Source organism: Sturnira hondurensis, unplaced genomic scaffold, assembly GCF_014824575.4.
Source record: "Sturnira hondurensis isolate 20B ecotype Veracruz unplaced genomic scaffold, ASM1482457v3 Scaffold0021354, whole genome shotgun sequence".
NCBI classification, from domain to species: domain Eukaryota; kingdom Metazoa; phylum Chordata; class Mammalia; order Chiroptera; family Phyllostomidae; genus Sturnira; species Sturnira hondurensis.
Window position 1 is genome coordinate 5,854,723 of NW_028093985.1, and position 21,051 is coordinate 5,875,773.

Below are 21,051 nucleotides of genomic sequence, written 5' to 3' on the forward strand. Positions count from 1 at the left end.
TCCCCTGTGAGTCCTCCCCAACACAGAGCCACTAAAGCCCTGACACAGGTTGCCCCACCCAGGTGATTTCCTAAGGCCCCACCCTGTAACTTACAGGTGAGCTTTTCAATAATTGGCCACGTTACTAAGACAGGGAGTTAAAGCAGCTCTACCTAATACACAGAAACAAACACAGGGAGGATGCCAAAATGAGGACAAAAATAAATATGACTCAAACAAAAGAACAGAACAAAACTCCAGAAAAAGAATTAAACAAAATGGAAATAAGCAACCCATCAGATGCACAGTTCAAAACACTGGTTATCAGGATGCTCCAGGAACTCACTGGGTACTTCAATAGCATAAAAAAGACCCAGGCAGAAATGAAGTTTACACTAAGTGAAACAAAAATCTACACAAAACCAACTGTGGAGGGGATGAAGCTGAGAATAAAATCAAAGATTTGAACACAAGGAAAAAAAAAGCATTCAATCAAAACAGCAAGAAGGAAAAACACCGAGGATAGGCTAAGGATCCTCTGGGACATCCCCAATTGTACCAACATCTGAATCATAGGGTGCCAGAAGGAGAAGAGGAAGAGCAAGAAATTGAAAACTTGTCTGAAAAAACAATGAAAGAAAGCTTGCCTAATTTGGTGGAGGAAGTAGACATACAAGCCCAGGAAGCACAGAGTCCCAAACAAGATGGACCCAAATAAGACCACACCAAGACACATCATAATTAAAATGCCAAAGGCTAAAGATAAAGAATCTTAAAAGCAGCAAGAGAAAAGCAGAGAGTTACCTACAAAGGAGTTCCCATAAGACCATCAGCTGATTTCTCAAAAGAAACTTTGCAGGCTAGAAGGGACTGGCAAGAAGTATTCAGAGTTATGAAAAGCAAGGACCTACAAGCTAGATTACTCTATCCAGCAAAGCTCTCATTTAGAATGGAAGGGCAGATAAAGTGCTTCCCAGATAAGGTAAAGCTACAGGAGTTCACCATGACCAGCCCTTATTATATGAAATGCAAAAGGGAATTATATAAGAAAAAGAAGAAGATAAAAATGATGAACATTAAAATGGCAATAAATTCACAGCTATCGACAATTGAATCTAAATAAACTAAGCAAACAAGAACAGGAACAGAATCATAAATATGGAGATCATTTGGAGGGTTATCAGTTGGGAGAGGGAAGGCAGAGAATGGGGGAAAAGATACAGGAATTAAGAAGCACAAATTGGTAGGTACAGAATAGATAGGGGGGTGTTAAGAACAGTATAGGAAATGGAGTAGTCAAAGAACTTATATACATGACCCATGGATATGAACTAAGGGATGAACTGCTGGAGAGAATGGGGGTACCAGATGGAGGGGGGTAAAAGGGGAAAAAATTAGGACAACTGCAATAGCATAATCAATAAAATGTATTTTAAAAAATAAAAAGAAAATCACAAAAGAGAAAATACAAATGATCATTCTATAATACTTAGGAAAAGCATTCAATTTCATTCGTAATAAAAACAGCAAAAAATAAGATGAGGAGCCATGCTCACTTCCCCAACTGTCAAGATTTAAGGATCCAATGACCCTAAGGATATGAGAAATCAAAACCCTTACACCGCCAATGGGAGCCAAACTTGCCCAAATATACGGTATTTTAAAAACTGAACAGATGGTCATAAAAGGATATTTGAGGTTTATATTTAATGGTTTAAAATAAATCTGAAAATGGCTTAACTGTCAAAAACAGGTGAAAATAATTTAACTACGTACCATGATATAGAGTATCCAACCACTGAAATTCTTTCTTTAACCAGAAACTTTTAATGACATGGGAAATTTCATAACACAATATTAAACAAAAAAGTAACTGAACATAAGGTTTACACAGAGTAAGAGCTCAGCTACGTGGAGAAGAAAAGGTACACAGAAGGCTTTCTTAGGGACTCGGCCTCCGGACCGACAGTGGTGACCCCGGAGAGGCCTGATTGTTTTTTCTCTGAATGCTAATACTTTTTTTTATAGACAAGAGATTGGTTTGATAATCAGGAGAAAATCACATATATCTTCTGACAATTCTAGCTCAGCCTTAATAATAAATAAGGGCTGATGCTTGGCTTCAAGGGTACACATAGCAGCGTTCAGGGATGCTAGGGAGGACTGAGGTGTGACTTCCGGGCAGGTGAAAACCGTCTTTGCTTGCAGAAGCCAACAACAGAATACAGCAGCAGCTACAGAAAAGTGTGACTCCTTGGCGGTTGCCCTGGGGGCTCTCTCCGCACCTAGGGTCTCGTCAAAATGCCTGACAATTCCTAGGACACCCCGATGTGAGTGTAAATGGTCAATAAACTAGGTACCCTGACCTTGAATGGTGATAAGGAGCCCATGAAAGCACTTGACCATGGGCCTAGGTTGACTGTCTTTCTAATCCATAGATATTCCATGAATAAAAGGGGGAAAAAACGAATTGAACTTCAGCTGAATTAGGGATAGAGTCTGAAAATGAAGCAAGAAGAGAGAAATGTGGTAAGAAGTGAGAGGAAGCAGCTCTTCCAAATTTGTCACACTGGAGGGCTAACGTGGAGCTTTGGTCCTGTTTGCCTTGTTACATGAAAGATGACCTAAGCTGTGAGTTAATGACAGGAAGTGTCCATTTCCTAACACAGCTTGGCTGTGTGTATAGAACAATTTGGATCAAAATCAGGTATGTTTCCAAGTCCATCTGAGCTTGCCAAGTACTTTGAAGAGTTTTTCATTGGCCACTGGGTAACACAAGGTACAGAAGGGGTGTCAGGGGCAACCCTATCTTCATAGGTTGCCTAGCACCCTAGTCTTATAGCTAGTGGCTGCCCCCTGTGTGAGAGCACAAGTTAGGGGAAGGGCTACACACACTTTATTTTGGTTATCAAATTAAACCAAAAGGAAATGAAGATTAAATCAGTATTTAATCCAGAAGAAGTCCGTTTACGGTAGGAAATCATGACAAAATTTCAAAGAGCAGACACGGTGTTTATGGAGGATGGATCTCGGAACCTCTGAGCTGCACTGCCGCCTTGCTCGGTGGTGTGCAGGACTGTCGTGGTTCAGCATGGAAACAGGAAGGGGCCCGAGGTAAAATGTACACCGCTCCTACTTACCTACATTGACAAGCCTCCTATAAAAGCACAAACATACTTCACAGTAACAATGAGGGAAACACCTCCACACCATTCAGCGGGGGTCAGTTCACCTCCTCCCATTCAAAAAGCAATTTAAAAGTGGATTGTCAAAGCAGAAAGCTTTTTATGTAAGAATCATGGACATTTCTCCATGCAGACAGAACGACAGGAGGAGGAGCAGTTGGTGTTCCAAATGGGGACCTGCTGGGGATTTGTGTGCAGTCTTTTTCATAGACCCTGACTTCTGACCGAAACAAAACTGCATGGTATTGATGTGAGATCCGGAACATCCTTGTGGACTAATCCCATCGAACGGAGGGCCTGAAATCCCTGGGGAACAAGCCATCAGACAGAGGACCAGAAGTCACAGGAACATGGACACTGGCCACAGCAGCCCCAAGAAGAGTCCCCCTCCCAAGAGGGAAGCATGCGTTCTTCTTCATCCCTGCCTTTACTTCCTTTTGAAACAAATGATTTTTCCTGCTTCTCAAACAAACAAAAGCCACTACATGAAAATTCTCTTAACATTTATTCCTTGCACTTAAAGCTTATCTGTTGCAACCCCACCCCTCCTCTGCCAGAGCTGCCCCAGCTGCCGTCCAACACTAACCCATGGGCACCTGCCCACCCCAGGAAGTGCTTCACCAGTGAGCCCACCGCTCCCTCCAGCCCTCACTGTTTCTGGCCAGTGACACCCTCCTACCTGATCTCCTGGCCTCTGGTCAATCTGCCACCTGTGGTGCCTTCTTACTGTTCAACTTCACTTCTCTGCTCAAAAGAACTTTCATGGCTTTCATAGTTACACAGGGTATCACCTAAAATAGGGTGTCACCTAAAACTCCTTTACAAACTGGGAGTTACACTTAAGCCCACATTCATTCCTCCATTTGCCCAACATTTACTAGGCACATAACATGTGTCGGGCACCGTGCTGGGAAGCCTGCAGTGTGTCTGAAGTAGCAGTCTCTTCAGTGACTGGTACACAAACATCAGAGAACCGGCTCTATAACCTAAGCATCATTTATCCTCCACCCACTCAACCAATATTGATGAGCGCCTACCATGCATCAGACACTGTACTGCGCATCAAGGATGTAACGGAAGACTCAGACCAGCCCCCAGGAAGTTTTAGGGCCTACCTAGGGAAGCAGCTTTCCGCAGAGAGAGAGTATTCCTGCTGAGGAGAATCCTCGGGACACCCCTATCCAACTGGCACAGGTCTAGCCAGAACTCCTTATCAGAGAAAAAGCAAACTGTCAATGGGCAAGCAACAAAAGCAGAAACAGAACTGCAGTCACTTTAAGTGTCTAATATATTTAATCACTTTGATTTGTTTTAAAATCCTGAAAAATCGCTGTCTTGTTTCCACTCTGTTATCAGTTTCCTACCCAGAGCCCACACACTTGATTCAATTCACCCTCAGTAAAGGCGGAAGGCTGTTCTGCCCTCTCTTATCAAGTGCTCTACCTCTCCAATTATCTGCTTCCTAGTGCCGGTGGAAATAAATTTTATACTCTAAAACTAAAATGTAAAAACCTTAATGTTGCAGCAGTCAGACTATATGCAAGGAAAGCCACCCTTCTTTAGTGACAGATCCTTCTGTTTAATACACAAATATCGATTCTGCTTAATTCCTGAGCAGAGCTTACAACCAGCCCAGTGCACTCTCACCCACTTAGCCAGCCCGGAATAGGCAGGGAGGAAGGCAACGCATCTGTCGAGTTTACCACTCACAGCGCTGCGGGCGTCACAGACCAAGCAAAGGGAGCATTTTGGCAAGGCAAGTGGCTCCTCTTTCTTGGTACCAGCTACAAAGGAACAGATCAGAGAGGTTAAGAAACCTCACCACTACCACCTTGGGAACCAGCCAGGACTCACCCAGATCAGGAAGACTCTGAGTCCGAACCTCTTCTCCCACCTCTTACAATGCACTTCAGTAGACCCAGGACACAGACGTGAAACAAGCACACTGATAACCTTAACTGTATTCTCCTCTCCTGTTTCATGCAAACACTGGTCAAAAGTAAACATCTAGCCAGCAATCATGCCCTTGAGGATGTATGTCCATATTTCTAGTAATACAGTAAGAAGAGGGGGCTAATTTAGAAAGTTAGGTCAGAGTTCTCTGTAATCCAGATGCTGTTAATTCAGAATTGCCATTCCTGCGTCTGTCTGGCTTGGTCAAGTTTTACTGTATTTCTTTCTTTTTTTTTTAAGATTTATTTATTTATTTACCTTTAGAGGGGAAGGAGAGAGGGAGAGAAACATCAATGTATGGTTGCCTTTTGTGTGTCCCCTGCTGGGAGTTGGCCTGCAGGGAACTGGCCTGCAACCCAGGCATGTGCCCCAACTGGGAATCGAACCTCGACCCCCTGGTTCACAGGCCTGTGCCCAATCTACTGAGCTACGCCAGCCAGGGACACAAGTTTTACTGTATTTCTATGGGGTGAATTCACAGTCAAAAGTAAAAAAGACACCAGGCTGTTTTATCTGGTTAAATCATCAGCGAGGGGGAGTTCAAGGGCGAACATGACTTAGCTCCTTAAGGCACTGGTGGAATAGAACTGGCTTTTCCCCAGAGCTGGATAAACAGGCCAGCCTGGCAACGATCCAGGGTGACAGCCACAATGGGGGACTAAATCATCACTGGAACACATCGGAAATGTGGAGCCACTTAACTCGGGTGAACATGAGACTCCTTACATAAGGGGCAAGATGCAATCGGTCCTGTTTCCGTTCGGGCAGCCTGGGCCTCCGAGCAGAAGTAAACACGATCCTCACCAGCACGGACCTGCCTCTCCCGAGACCATCTTCTCTCACAGAACGGCACGAGCGAAATGCAGGCCCCAGGCTGACCCCAGTGTCCCCTGGCTGATGGGCATCTGAAATGCGGGGTCCGAACCATGCCTGACAGTGTTATTATCTAAATTTTAATCAGGTTTATGAACACCTGGTTCAGAAAATCAGATGCAACACAAATCCCTTATTTTCATCATATAGGAAAAGGTATATATTTTTATTAATAGTCTTTATTAATGGAAAAATAAGTTTCTCCCACCTTCACTAAATAAATATGAAACAGATACTTAAAGATCAGAAGTAACAATGCCAGTGATTAACCTTCTCAGGGTACCCACCTGCCTCAGGTCAGCAGCACTCGCTTTCTCATGAGAAAGAACTTGCTCAACTAATTTCATAACTCATAAGTGTTTATAGTTCCCATAAAACTAAACAAGAAGAACCAAGTCTCCTAATCTAATCCAAGCAGTCGTTGTTAGAACAATTTAGTAACATTTAAGAAGTCAACAGTTCAATTTATGACACAAGAGCAATTTTTCCTCCTCTAGAATCGGTAAGTTAAAAAGATCCCCTTTCCACAGAGGAGACGGTGTCTGTGAAAATGCTCTACAAACCCCCTGCACGTGGCAGACCCTCCCGAGTAGGAGGTGCCGGCTGCTCCCAAACCATACAACATGCTGGTTCCCTGGGCCTGAGCTATGAGGCCTTTGTTTTCTTGAATGCACACTCAACCCTTATTAGTGTTACTAATATTTTCCAAAAATGACCTTTGCAAATGATAATTCAGAGTTAATCATAAATCACCTATTAGTCAGCTGTTTCCAACTTTTATGTAAACAATTCCTCTATGTCAGCTGACACTCGGTAATAAACGGAGCACCCTGAACGGGCCATCCCTGCTTCCCTTTGCAAAGACAGAGGATAGCAAACCATGACATGGGCCACAGGAAAGCACCAGAGGAGTGCAACCCAGTCGGCTACGCCCATCATACAGAGCCCTGAAATTTGTTTTTATGAATAGTAACGGAACAATTTATCCTGGAATTTGAAGCATGGAAATCACAGCATTAAATTTAACGCCATTTATGAAACTTTACAGGGTCCTTTAAAACATCTGTGTATGCTCATCAAGTGGTGTTTCACCTCCCCCCACCCCCTCCCTCCAAAAACTGCACCTCTTTCCAGTAAGTTGGTAGCCACCCGGAAAGTGTTTCCAAAGAATTACTGACACAATAATAGTGTCTGATTTCATTTACTTACCTAGTGTATCTACAGGAATGCTGGGGACTCTTGGTGAACAAGTTCAGAAAAATGTCACCTGGAGAAACAAATCAAACAAGATGTTGGGTTTAAAAAAACACAAAGTAAACTTATCGTGCAATTTTACATCTTGAAGTATGTGATGTTTCAAATATCAGTTCCCAAGCAGTATGTTCTTCAACTTGCAATGGAACACAGCCACAGGGGCAGCGGAGCCCCACACCGGGGGGCGAACACCAGAAACCAGAAACCCTGAGAGGCCATTTGGAAGGTGCAGCCCAAGAACATGCACCTTGCACTGGCTTTTCCTTTCCCCTCACAAAGGGACCAACTTGAAATGTTACTTGTGCCCTTGAGGGCACTTGATAACAACCACAAAGGCACAAATAATCCAGCAACAAACTGAGGAACGACATATGAGATTGTGAATGAGAAAGCTATCCTGGTAGCACTCTGTCTTCTACAATTACTCTGCTAACTCTTTTAGAAGCTAAATTCACAAGGATGTCAAAGACTGAAGAAATGAAAAAATGGTCATTAAAACTCTAACACAACAAACAGAGGAACTGAGAAGAACTAATTGAATGATCAATCAGTCTGTTCAGAAACCAAGTATTCCTTTTGGTGTTCTCAGAGTCTTCAGGTAACCTTAAAAACTTTAAGTCTATGCCCTGGCTGGTATAGCTCAGTGGATTGAGCGCAGGCTGGGAACCAAAGGGTCACCAGTTCGATTCTCAGTCAGGCCACATGCCTGGGTTGCAGGCCAGACTCCCAGTAGGGGGCACATGAGAGGCAACCACACATTGATGCTTCTCTCCCTCTCTTACTCCTTCCTTTCCCTTCTCTCTAAAAATAAATAAAATCTTAAAAAAATTTTAAGTCTATTAATACATGCACAGATCCCAAAATGTCTGTTCAGGATTGCTTGGAAATATTCAACAGAAATGGAACAAATTTCTAACATAAAAAATCACAGTTACCCACTAGTTGGAAACCTGTTGTGCACCGAGGACGGTGTGGCATCAGATTACAACCTCTCCAGACAAGCAGCATGTCCACTGACAGAGGAGGAAACCAGTGCTGAAAGGAGCAGAGAACCTTCCCCAGCTCACACAGATCCAGGGTTTCCAAACAGGACTCCTCTTCCCTGCCACGTGTCCCCATGAAAGCACCCCTTCCACAATCCACAGTCTACCCATCTCCTCCCAAACAGAAACTGGACAGCCCCTAACACTCTGGGAAAGAAATCAACTAGCAGATAAAATTGAACTTGTGCTTTTTGCATGTTTCAAAGTAATTCCACCATTTCAAAATGATTAGCCTAACCATACTATTTAGGACTATAATGGGATATACTACATGAATAAAAATTTAGAAATAAAGGGCTTAGGGTTCAAGAACTATTAAAAACACAACTAGTAATAAAGAAATATTTTTTTACTCCATGTAAGATGGACCAAACAAAACATTCAATAGATTGAATTCTTTTGATTAACAACAAAGCAGGGAAAGTGCCCATCTTCTATAATCAAACTTTCAAATGCACCCATCGTCAAACTTTGATAACAAGTCTATAATATCAGGCCATGCATATCTGTACTTACAACTCGAGGTTAAAGAGCCAGTGCAGGGCTCGAAGTCCCGTCTGTCTGAAGAAGTTATTTCAGTTCACTAACCAGCTTTAAAATACTGCACAAGAGTCACTGGGTTTCACTTCATAAAAAAACATTAAAAAAGAATTCTGAACTCACAAAGTCCTTTGTTACAATAGCTTAGGGGAGCTATGATTTTATTTTTTTTTAATGATTCTTAGTAAATTAATTAGTAGGTAAATTCCAAGCAGTTCCCACAACTTTATCTCCCCCCTTTAGGGAGAGTCGAGGGACGCCACGGTGGCATTTCTGTTGGGAAACGGCTTCCAGGAAAGCGCCCCCAGGATCATGAGGACTGGGTCTGTTCTCAATGGAGGTCTCGATCGACACTTTGTGGCCTCTAAAAGTGAAATGGCTCAGGGAGATACTCGAATTAGCACAGTCCAAAATCAAAGGTAATATTTTAAAAACCCCTTTTGTTACATCCAATGCAAGCAAAGCTCTGGACATCACAAGATGGACCCCAAGACCTTGGTAACTACGGAGACAGCAGGGGCAAGTGCTGATTCCCGCCTCACGTTTTCCAAACTTGCACTGCCAGGGAAAAGCACCTCTTAGAATACAGGAATTTGGCCTAAATTCTGGAGGAAAAAAGGTACTCGGCAATAAGTTTCAGTATCATGAAAAAGCCACTCTGACAACAAAGTCTTATCTTGTGAAACTCCCAAAGTGATCAAAAAGATAAAACATGCCAATTCTGTTACTGGGTTGGGTCATTTTATAGGGTGTTATAGTAATTTTTATTTTTTAGAAAATGTTATTTCAAAAAATATAGTAGACTAAGTCATAGAGCCCTCCAAAGTTCACAAAACAACAGTGATTATATTAGGCATTAACTGTCAGGCACTGCCCTATGTACTTGATGGGAATTAACTCATTTACTCTCCACAAAAACTCTGAAGTAGGCATGAGCATTATCCCCAAATTAAATAAAGATAGAGAAGCAGACACAGAGATGTTTAAAGAACTTCCCAAAAGTTAGATGGCTGCAAGTGAGTATCCATATACGTCGTCGCATTTAATCCTGACAACTACATAACACAGGCTGGGTAGAAAGTTTTACACACACACACACCTGTTTAAATATGAGGGAAGTGAATCCTGAGGTGTCAAGACTGAGTTTTCCGAAGTCAAACTGCCAGACAGCAACGGGGTCAAGAACAGAACCCACAGCATCCGACAACAAAGCCAGCACTGCTCTTTTCACTTGTATTTGTTTGTTTTAAATTCCGTTAATCAACATGGAACTCCATGTAGAGAGTGAGCTCTGCCTTTCATCTCCGAGGAGACACCGCAGGGCTCACAGTGGGGAGGACACCGAGTGCAGCGCACACAAAGGCGTGATCGTGCGGCCCTATCCCCATTTTTCCATGTGCACTTAATGTTCTTCCCCTACTGGCTGTTAAACACAGGGGAGTTATGAAAATTAGAACTATTTGTCTTCATCATTTATCATTTTGTCTCCATTTTTATAGGTTAGTAGTCTATCTGGCCATTTAAATTATTTATAGCCCAATAAATGGGAGGCACTGTTGACTCTCCCAAGTACTCCACTGTAGAGAAAATGAAAATCTCTATTATGTCACCCCAATAAACTCAATAAAAATTTTTTCAAAAGCAAATTACTGTTACTTTTAATTAAAAAATGTTGACTTCCCATTCAGCTCCATCTGCGTCTCATGCCCTTCTGGTCCACTTCGGAGGTCGGGAGGAGAAACAATAGCTGCTTTTAGTGTCTGAATACCCCCGTGATAGGCACTAGCTCTGATTCATTGAATAGAATTGCCAGAAACAGGAAGCAGAGTTTGTAAGACCCCTTTCTCAATGATAACCTTTTATGACTTGAAATGCATTGATTTTAACTGTTTCATATTACTCCATAACACTAGAACCAAAAAGTGTAAATTACCTCAGAGGTTAGTTTTGAGGATAAATTTCAGCTTAACTAAAGAAAGAATGCCATAGTAAACAGAGCCATCCCCAAGTGGCCCAGGGTGCCTCTGGGTAGGCGAAGAAGCCATGGGAGGTGAGAGTCTCAATACCTGTCTTCTCACACAGGTCCTCCGTGAGCCCCGAGAGAGTTCACTACACCCACCTTTGGCGAAAATGGGAGTTCCCAAGGCAAAACCCCACATAAGTCATATGACACTTTGCCATTCATATTCTCATTTGATCCACACTAAGAGTAGAAGGGTAGCTAGAGTGGGGGTGAGGGCAGACACAGCATTTATTATTACCATTTTACAGACCAGGAATTTGAAAAACTTAAGTGAAATCACACAATGAGTAAATGCTAGAATCTGGGCTCCAACCTAGGATTCCTGATTCCCAAGTCCAAGGTATTTCCAGCTAGGTGATACTGCAACAACCAAGACATGATGGTTTTCAACCACCAAACTTACTACTCATCAAGGACAGGAGCATGGATAGTTCCCCAAAACTTGAAGCATGGAAATGAGTACCAAAGGAGATAAGCTAAAAGCTACTCCTCTCGAAAACCACCCCTTCCACCCCACTAAGAAGTACTCTGTATTTCCAGCAGACACTCTCCCTAATGCTCTGCTTACGAGTGTCAACTAAACCAGTAACTGTCCAAACCCTGCTTTACCACGGTCTGTTGATACAATAAATGCTTGAGAAAATTGGTTTACATTTTAAGGAAAGCTGGTGACAGCATGATAAGCACAAAGAACAGTGTCCCATTTCTGCCTCTAAAGTATAAATTTCTCAAAGACTCGGCTGGTAGGTTTTTTTGTTTTTTAAGTCAATGAAACACAAGGACTCTAGTCTAACAGCTGGTCCGGGATAACCTCACATTTGAGTCTGACAACAGGAGTTCAAGAGAAATGGGTCAGCCATTGAAGGACTGCTGAAACTTGCAAGATTTTCAAAGAAAGACATGAGAGTATCAAATTTCACAGAGCTGTCTACCACGCAGAGAGCGCGGCAGGCTGCCAAAGGCTGGGCTGTGTTAACGAAGAACTCGTGTGAAAGGCTGGGAAACTGAACCTCCACAAGGCCTGTCCTGCCACTCCGCCACAGGGGGAATGACTGAAGTTCAAGTTTCCAGAGACCTCAACGACTACGAGCCAAATGTTGTTGATCACAAACACTTCCTTTTACCCTTAAGAAAGGAGAAACTACTTCATTCAAAAATCACATCAACAGGAAGTTGTTACAGGGTAAATTGTAAATATTGGGGCACAACAGAATAGCCAGCAACAAGTCAGGTTCAATGATACTACATTTTCAATACATCAGGTTTGTGCATCAAAACAGTTGTTATTATGCATGCCCAGCCAGGACCACGTTTCTCCACATAGCTGCTGGCCGTTTCCCATAAACCTGCGGCTCCTGGAGAAGGAAACACACTCTGCTCACTCCTCTCTCATGGCACCTGGCACGGAGCAGACAGCTCATACATGTTTACTGAATGAAAAATGGGAGAAGCAAAAGCAGAGTATGAGAAAGAGAAATACTGGGTTATTAGGAGGGAGAAAATCATTAGGCAAGGATGACGGGAAGAGTTTCAGAAGGAGAAGCACAAACGATGACTCGGCAGGCATGGCAGACGCCCCGCCCAACGCCTGGTCTTGGACCCACCTCCATGAACTCCTTCTGCTCTAAAATGCCCTTAAAGCATGGATGGTGGAGGAGGGGGACAGGGACAAGTGCGTATAATTAGAGGGAACTTTAGATAATTCTGAGAAACTCTCCTCTACACAGCAACTGCTCTTAATCCTCTTGCTCTTTAAGAAAAAAAAAAAATCTTGAGTACAAATATGTGATCATTTGCAAGATGGCAACTGCTGTGACTGTTGTGTAGGCCTCATCAAACACAGCAACCACCTGTGTGAGAAAAGGTCATCTAAGACGTGCAGACACTGGTCATCACAGGCGGACAGGTGAGCGCACCCTGTGGGGAGTGAGGCAAACAGGCAGCAGAGACAAACTGGGATGGGAAGTGCTGACAAACAGCGTCTCTGACATTTCTTAGCAACCTGCGTTCAAAATCTGGGCATGAACTTTAAGGAGTAACAGACCCACGTTTCCAAAAAACAGATGCCAAGATTAAAACTAGAAGGAAAGAAAGTCTGCTCATTAAAATTTCCAAACAGGGTAATGTGAACACGCGCAGGCTAAAGCATGCAGAGGGGGGCAGAAGGAGGTTTCCAGTTGTGAGTACATGAAACAGAGTTTAGTCTTGTGTTACTACCTACTAATTACTGCATTATTTTCCATACGAACAACTATACATGGACTTTTGCTCCCTGCTGAATACAGATCACTTGGAGCCCTGCTCCAGGGCTGGCATCAGCGATAAACCCCTTGACGTCCAGGAGGGAGCCTGCTTGACCTTCGGACCGCTTCCCAAAGACCCTTGTGTAGAGTCACCTACACACAGGTGACACTTATTAAGGGCACAGAGCTGTCACACCATCAAGACAGCCCAACTCACAATTTTGGAAATGCCTTTCCTTTAGAGAATTTGCCTGTAAATAAAGGAAAGAAATCAGAGAAAGAAGCCCTGGCAGGGTGCTCGGTGGGTTGCAGCACCATCCCGATATACCAAGGTTGCAGGGTGTGATCCGCGGTCAGGAACAACAAATCCATGCTTTTCTCTCTTCCTCTCTCTCAAACATCAACAAATAGAAATTTTTTAAAAAAGAAGAAAAAGACGGCAGAGATAGGGAGTCTGCATCTAAGCAGGGCCAGCTCTAGCAGTGAAATGGAGACTTGGCTTTTAGAGGCCTGGCTCCCCAGTCTAAAATATTTGCCGTTTCCACTATTGTACACATGCACAAGGGCATTTATCTGTCCATTATTTTACCCACCCCAGTCAAAAAACATCTGTTGGGCACCTAGGCCCCTGCCAGGCACCAAAGGGAACCAAACACACAAGGTACCATCTGCTGCTCCCACGGGAAGTGCTCTCTGTTGGCACTGCTGCGTAACCCTGCCAGCCGGCGCCTGGCACCTCTCCCTCCTCCGACCCCGACTGAGGGGTGGCCTGGCAGCCACTGCCTACACCACAACACCCCCGGCCACTGCAATCTCTTCACAGCCATTTGTATCTGGCGATTTGTATCTTAAGTTTCAGTCTACAGAATCCAACGCTTTGCACGTCCCTAAAACCCAAACACTAGTGAGCAGGTAGCGACATTTTGGTGGAACAGAGCTGAAGAGGAGAGCAATGACCCCACGCAAAGCCCTGAGACCTGTGTCCTGTGAGCCTGAGTGAGAGCAGCTTCCGAACGCACTGCAGAGAACTCACTGCGACGCTAACTGATCAGAGCGACATGATTAGGCGTTGACGACCTTCAGGGTAAAACATTTCAGGAAATTTGTAAAAAATCTGTGTTGTTAACAAAACAAAGGAACATGAACCTTTAATAAGATAGTTTCAGAAGGCTTACGATAGTGCCAAGTCTTGCTCAGTAGTTCTATCAACACATTTTATGAACAAAAATAAATCCAAACACGCCTTGGTGGTGGAGTCTTGTGGTGAGGCCTACTCAGCACAACCTCTACCCCAGAAGGAAACCGAAGCACAGCCACTGCCCTCTGGGCAGGGAGATAAGGAGGTGGGCACTTACTCCTGAAATCTTCTAGAGCAACTCTGCTCACCTAAGCAAAGGAATATACACAACCACAAACAAACAGAATGAATCACTATTAGGAATGAAACATACGTAACAGACATCTTATCAATCAATGTACTTCCAAATAAATCTTAAGTGTGGTGGGAGAGGGTGGAAACCTGCCCAGAGAAATTAGAGAAAATGAAGGCAAATACATGAAAGTCAAAATAATGGGAAAACTGCATGTGGAAGCAGCCAGGGCTTTCCAGGGATGAGCCCCCGCTGCACGTTCCCCTCGCTCCTGTTGAGCGCCTGGACCAAGGCTGACCTCCCCCAGAGCCCACGGCCCTCCACCCAGGGAGCCACAGCATGCTCTTCCTGCCCCTCCATCAAGGCCAAGACCGCCCCCCATCCCATGCTGGCTTGGGTCAGAAGGGAAGCCTCAGACCTGCCCACCCTCCTTGACCTTGCGGGCATCACAGCCAGGTCCCTTATTGGTGGCCCAACACAGCAAAATTTTTCTTCAAAATGTAAATGCTCTCAGAACCAGAACTTTGCTGTGCCTGTTTCTCCAATCAGAAAGAAGGACACGGGACCTAGCTGGTATAGCTCAGTGGACTGAGTGCAGGCCTGCAAACCACACGATCATGGTTCGATTCCCAGTCAGGGCATATGCCTGGGTTGCAGGCCAGTTCTCAGCCGGGGACTCACAAAAGGTAACCATACATTGATATTTCTCTCCCCTCTTTCTCTCCTTCCCTTCCCCTCTAAGGATAAATAAAATCTTAAAAAAAATAAAGAAAGAAGGACACGGGAGGATCTGGGGAAGAAACACTTTCAGGGAGGCACCCAGAAGGAAGGAAAGGGCGAAATCAGAGTCTTTCTCTGATCGTTCCTTCCCCAAGGACAGCATTCGAAGTCAGATTAACAGAAGTTGTGCTCTCAGAACACACCTATTCCCAGCCCACCTGTCCTGGGTTGTGTTGACCCCATCAGAGGTCACGGCTGTGCTTCCCACTTGTGCAGCCTGCTTTGACCCCAAATCTGATGCCGTGTTCTCCAAAGCTCAGGGTTCAGACTTCAGGGCTTCTGACCATAAATGTTTGCCTTTATATGCTCCCTCCTGCTCACGTGAAACTCTGTGTCACCTTCTGCGAAGCCTTCTGCAAACTCACTCTTGCCTTTGCCCTCTTCCTACCTCATCCCCTCTGAGCTCATGCAGACCCTGGGCATGGCTCTCTGCCACACCCAGCACACTGGGTGATGATGCCCAATTCCACCCATCTGCTAATGTTCACAAAATGTGGCTTGGGCAACATTACAAAAATGGCCATGACGCAGTCCGTGACTAGGAAAGGTAAAGCAGGCCCTCCGCCAAGTCACAGAGATGCGTACAGCCCATCCCCTCACCCCATTCACTAGCTAACCTTGGCCGCACTAAACGAGGAGCACAATGCGTATCTCCAGGCCTCTGGCACCATCTGCTATCCGTATCCTTTTCTTCGGAGCTCTCAACACTGCCTAATACCCATCCGCACAGATACACAGACAGACAGATACTGACATTATCTAGGTACAGATTTTCAAGTTAGTTTTTTGTCCATTAGAATGTAAGCTCCACTAAAGCAAGATATTCAGTATGTTTTCGTCTGTGCTGTACAGACCGCTAAGATCGGGAATGGTGCCTGAGCCAGAGCGAGGGCTCAGTAAATGTCAGTTGATGGATACATGTGTGGGCAGATGAGAATGTCTCAAGCAAGATAGGAAACCCTGGGGTGGGGGATGGGTAGGGATAAGAAGATCAGGTGAGGGTAGGGAGAAGAATTTTCTCACTGAGACTTTGTAAGTTTGAAGTACCTTGTTGGGCTACCGGGTACGGGGGATTCCAGTGAGCAACTGGTGATTCCAGTGAGGAAAGGAGTTTAGAGCAAGCAATATAGTTTGGGAAATGATCAGCATACAGGAGGTGACTGACGTCAGGTAGGAGTGAGATTACTCCTGAAAAGCAGGTTATGTAAGTAAGGGCGAGCTGGCTACTGTATGATAAAGGAGGAGTGTTAGCATGCATTAAAGCAGTGGGTGTACTGAGATGCCTGCTCTCCCTCTCTCTTCAAGGCTTAGCCAAACTGCTCTAGATGGCAGGAGCTCAGTAAACACTCACTGTAAATATGAACACCTTGTGAGACTAAGGAAGGCCATTTTCAGTGCCGTCTTATCCTCACTGCACTTGGGCACAGCATGGATTCAAGCACCGTACATTTACACACGGCTGTTTTCCTTTCGCACAACTCTCAGTTACTCTAGCCTGATCAAAGATTAAAAGACACTCCAGCATCACCTACAGGATGCAACAATGCTGTATTACTGTTTATTATCTAGTGGGGGAGAGAAGACGATCAAGAATACAACTATTCATTCCCACAAGGTCCAGGAATGTAAATGTCCACCACGGTGCAGGCGCTGTGGTTACAGACTTAAACTGAAGTCCACAAGGAGGAAAACTCCCCAGATCAGACTAACAAGTGTGGCAAGTGAGCTAAGCTCAAAGGCCGAGTTCAATGTAATAGTCCAATGTCAAGACGGGAAAAAAAAATCACTGGTCGACTTGGACAGTTTGCTTTTAAGTTTGTGACTAACTGTAGCTTAACTAAAAATAACTGCCAAAGTCAATGATGGAGAAACCAGCGTCACTATGAAGAGTAGAAGAGTTAGTCAGTGATGGAGGGGAAGGCTCCACCCCACTCAGCCACTGCAGCACGGGGTGGGGGTGGGGGGTCAGTGCTGTGGTGCCGTGTCCTCAGTGGAGGGGCCCTGGAGGAGGTGAGCACAGTCCCTCCCCAACTGGGGCTTGAGCACCCCTGCTTTTACCTTTTATTTTTCTGTATGAGAATTCCACTTAAAATTTTGTTTGAACAGTGTTGCACTCACTGTTACAACACTTCAGAAGCCACTGACTGACCTGGAGCAATTAATTCTGGGGATTAAAATTAAAAAGTTTTAAAATTCTAATGTTTATGCCCACTTTCACAGTGGAGCCAGAGTATCTTGGTGGTGGGTACCACGGAGGCTGGTTGGTGCTGTGATTAAGAGGTGCTTACACTTTATTATTCTGTAACGTTTGAATTTTGTATAATAAAAACTCGTATTTTGCTCATCAAAAAAGTATTAGAGATACCTTACTTCAGACTACTCATCTTTCTGATTTTCCATTGAAAACAAATTTTAACTACATCTAGTTGCTTCCGAGCAACAATGAAATTCTAATGGGACCTTAGAATTACTGTGTTTACGCTAAGAAATAAGAGAAAATGTTTCATGTTTAGTTAATAGTAAAAATCTATTCATATAGGACCATTCCCTAGGGGAATTGTGTGCATTAGAATATTATTGTTTTCCAAACAACTTTCATAAGATTCCTGAATGCTATTCTATTTCAGGTGAAAACCAGGTGTTTCAAATTCTAATGACAAAGTGGTATTTAAATAAGGAAAAAACTACAGACAAGAGTGGACTGTAAAGTATTGAAACAGAAGCAGATTTCGAATGCCAGCCCTTCTCCCAATGCCCAGCGAGGAGGCGTGTGCGTTCACGACAAGAACTATGGAGCATTATTTCAATAATCTCTGTTCCAACTCGGCCTTGGAAGTTCTGTCTTCATTCTGGGGAGATCCACAAACAACAGACAGTGAGACTCCAGCTCATGGGGAGTATTTCGGATTTCCCTTGTGGAGATGGAGGCAGGGTACCTCCCACCTAGCAAGATGAGAGGCCAAGCCCTGCACTACCCGGACAAAAGGCCCTGCTGGGTCCCGGGAGGGAAGCGGAGTTCGGATTTCCTTCCACAATCTCTAACTTCTCCATGACCCACGGCACACATGTGAAAGGGAGGCGGTTGATCGGGGTTAAAAGTACAGTCTGGCCACAGAGCCCCACCCAGCTGACTGACCCACAGAGCAACTGAACCTGACCTTGGCCTCACCACCCCCATTCTCTAATCAAATGTGTTAACTGACTTCAGATTCTTGAACTATGCCTCAGATGCATTTCCAAACTAACACATACACAGAAAAAGTGACAGGACATAATTTTCTCCAGTGAGAGGAAAATATTTTATATTATTAATAGCTAACCACTTACCAACCAATTGACTACAATCAATGAAACAACAACTCGCAACTGGTTTAAATCTCTTTCTCCACACAATTCTGTATTAGAGGGTTACAGATGTCTTGCTGAAATCTCCAAAATAGGTTGTCGTCAGTGACAATGCTGCTGATGCATGAGTTTGGGTCCCCGGGTTTTCCTCACGCTAGAACAGGATGCTGCTTCCTTTTGCCGGGCCTTCTGCTCTCACTGTGTATATTCCTCAGTCACCGAGACCCCATGGCCCCAGTGCTGAGTACAGCCCAGACCTGCTGACTGCTGTGGAAGAGGGGAGATCAGAAATGATTTGGTGCGAAGCCATCATTCATCAAGAGAGGGGACTCGAGTCCAGAGAAGTGAAGTGACAAGAGTCTCAGTGGTGGAGCTGGGGATAGCAAACCAAGCAGTCCCTCCTCATCCTGTGTTCTGCCAGGGGATTAGAAACCAGGTTCCTCCAGCCCCTCCCCTATCAGATGTGCCTCGGAACCCTGGGACTGTGGGGCCAAGGAGGCTGAGTGAGGCGGAGGTGCAACCCCCCAGAACAGCTCAAGTTTATCTGCTTCATACATCAGGGTTAAACACAAGATTTCATGTGAAAGAAAGGGCTTTGCAGTAAATAAACATCTTGAAAACCACCACATGGCAGAACAGACTTCAAATAAAAGGAAAGTTAAAGGGAGAAAGAACTAAAAACACAGGGTCTTATTTTAATGAATGTGTCCTTTCATAAATGAAATAAGGCAAGAAAACAGCACTAAACCCAAATGTTTTAGCTTAAGAGTCCTTGCCTTTATTTTTGCCTGCCCGGGAAAATAAAAACAAACAAACACACAAAGACTGAGAGAAGAAAAACAAAGGGAAGAGAATATATTTTAGTTTCTAGGTCCCTGGGAAAGTCTTACATCCATATTGCATTAATGAGACAATTTAAATTGCTAAGATAAATCTTCACTAAAAAGGAAGGAAGAGAGAAGAGTTTTCATAAATTACCTGTGTGTGGGGAGGGGGGAGGCTAGATTCCCAATTTTACGTTTTGCTTTCCTGTCTGCCGAACATCTTTACTGGCTTTCGATTTCTCCCATTCCTAAAAAAAGTCCCTCCTACAGGTACTCACAAGCCCCTGACCTGTCTGTCTTTAAGGTCAGTAAGGCAGGAACTGGTTTGTCACTACGTGGTAGGCTAGAGCTGGATGCAATTTGCCGAAAAAGCAGACAGCCCCAGGGACACTGTGGATTCCACAAGTCACTAATGTTCAGTGTGGTTTTGACACCCCACAAAGAAACTTTCTTTTTCTCATTCTAGACTCATACTAGAGCCAGATGATTTAAAAACCTCACTTCAAACAATCTTAACTTTTTAAAGTTAATAGCTTTCAACGACATTGAACCAAACAACTTCTTTGCATTTTACAGACCATTTAAAGCCAGCAAACTTGATCATTCAGTAATGTAATGTTCTTTACAGGAAGTGCCCTCATGCTAAGTACAATCCTTTAGGGACTTTGTTAATAGGCTCAGTGAAGTCAGCCCTGTCTCAGCCAAGTGTCCTCTCAGTTCCATCCTCTGAAGAGATTGAATGTCATCTTCGAAACCCACAACCCCTCTTACTTCCTTTCCCTCCCACTCACTCCTAACTTGCTGCAAGCAACATTAGCGTACAATGCAAAGGAGACACGCAGCCATTCCTAGGCATGGAGTACTGAACGTGTTTTTAAGAAGTCAAAAGAAAATGTCACGAAGTACTCCTTTTCCTTATGCTCTAAGGATACACGAAAATTAATTTGAGTTGTTTTATAAACTTGGAGCGTTCTGAGAAGCTATCTTGGTTAGCCTCCAAGCCAACTGACTTAAGTGGCCAGTTTTTATGTTCTACTTTTGAAGATCTCCAGGACATAAATTCCACAGTTGCTGATGGTAGCCTGACTTAGGGTTTAATTTCCTTCAGAGTCAAAGGGGGCTGTCCCTCTCAACTTTTTAAAAAAGTTAAACAAGAGCTTAACTCTGTTTAAAGACATTGTCTGAACCCTGAAACTGGTAACTGAAACAACACAAAAGTGAACAACTGAGGCTACAGGCTGCACCACAGACAGTGGAAGCGTGCCTGGCTTACTTCGGACGGCATGCTCCTCCCTCCGCCCAGATGAGCCTGCACACACCATGGGTGTCCGCAGGAACGAGTCGGGTTCACAAGTTTAACAAATGACTCTGCATCTCCTGGAAGGAAAGTAGCTCATGTGCAATGGAGATTTTTCTAGCCACTGGGGAAAATCTCTCCCAGGCCTTCCATACTTTCCAAGTGAGGAAAAGAAGTTTTAGATTTTGGTGTCCTTTTCCTCTTGTTTTTCTAAGGGTCCCCCCTAAGCAACACCACACTCAGGTTTCCTACATTTTTAAAAGGTGAACTTTCCATTGAGCTTGTACTCCTTGAAACGAGTCTCCTGGAGACTTTGCCCTTGGCCTCCTGGAATTTTTCAAT

General features: G+C 44.1%; 1 protein-coding gene across 4 annotated transcripts in view; it reads right to left on the bottom strand.

Moving 5' to 3' along the window:
- Positions 1-21,051, bottom strand: part of LHFPL2 (LHFPL tetraspan subfamily member 2) — a 145,627-nt gene that overhangs the window by 70,143 nt on the left and 54,433 nt on the right. For all 4 annotated transcript variants that reach the window (XM_037032283.1, XM_037032280.1, XM_037032281.1 and 1 more), the window contains one exon: positions 7,200-7,257. The gene's annotated coding sequence lies outside the window, so the exon portion shown is untranslated. The remainder of the gene's footprint in view (positions 1-7,199; positions 7,258-21,051) is intronic.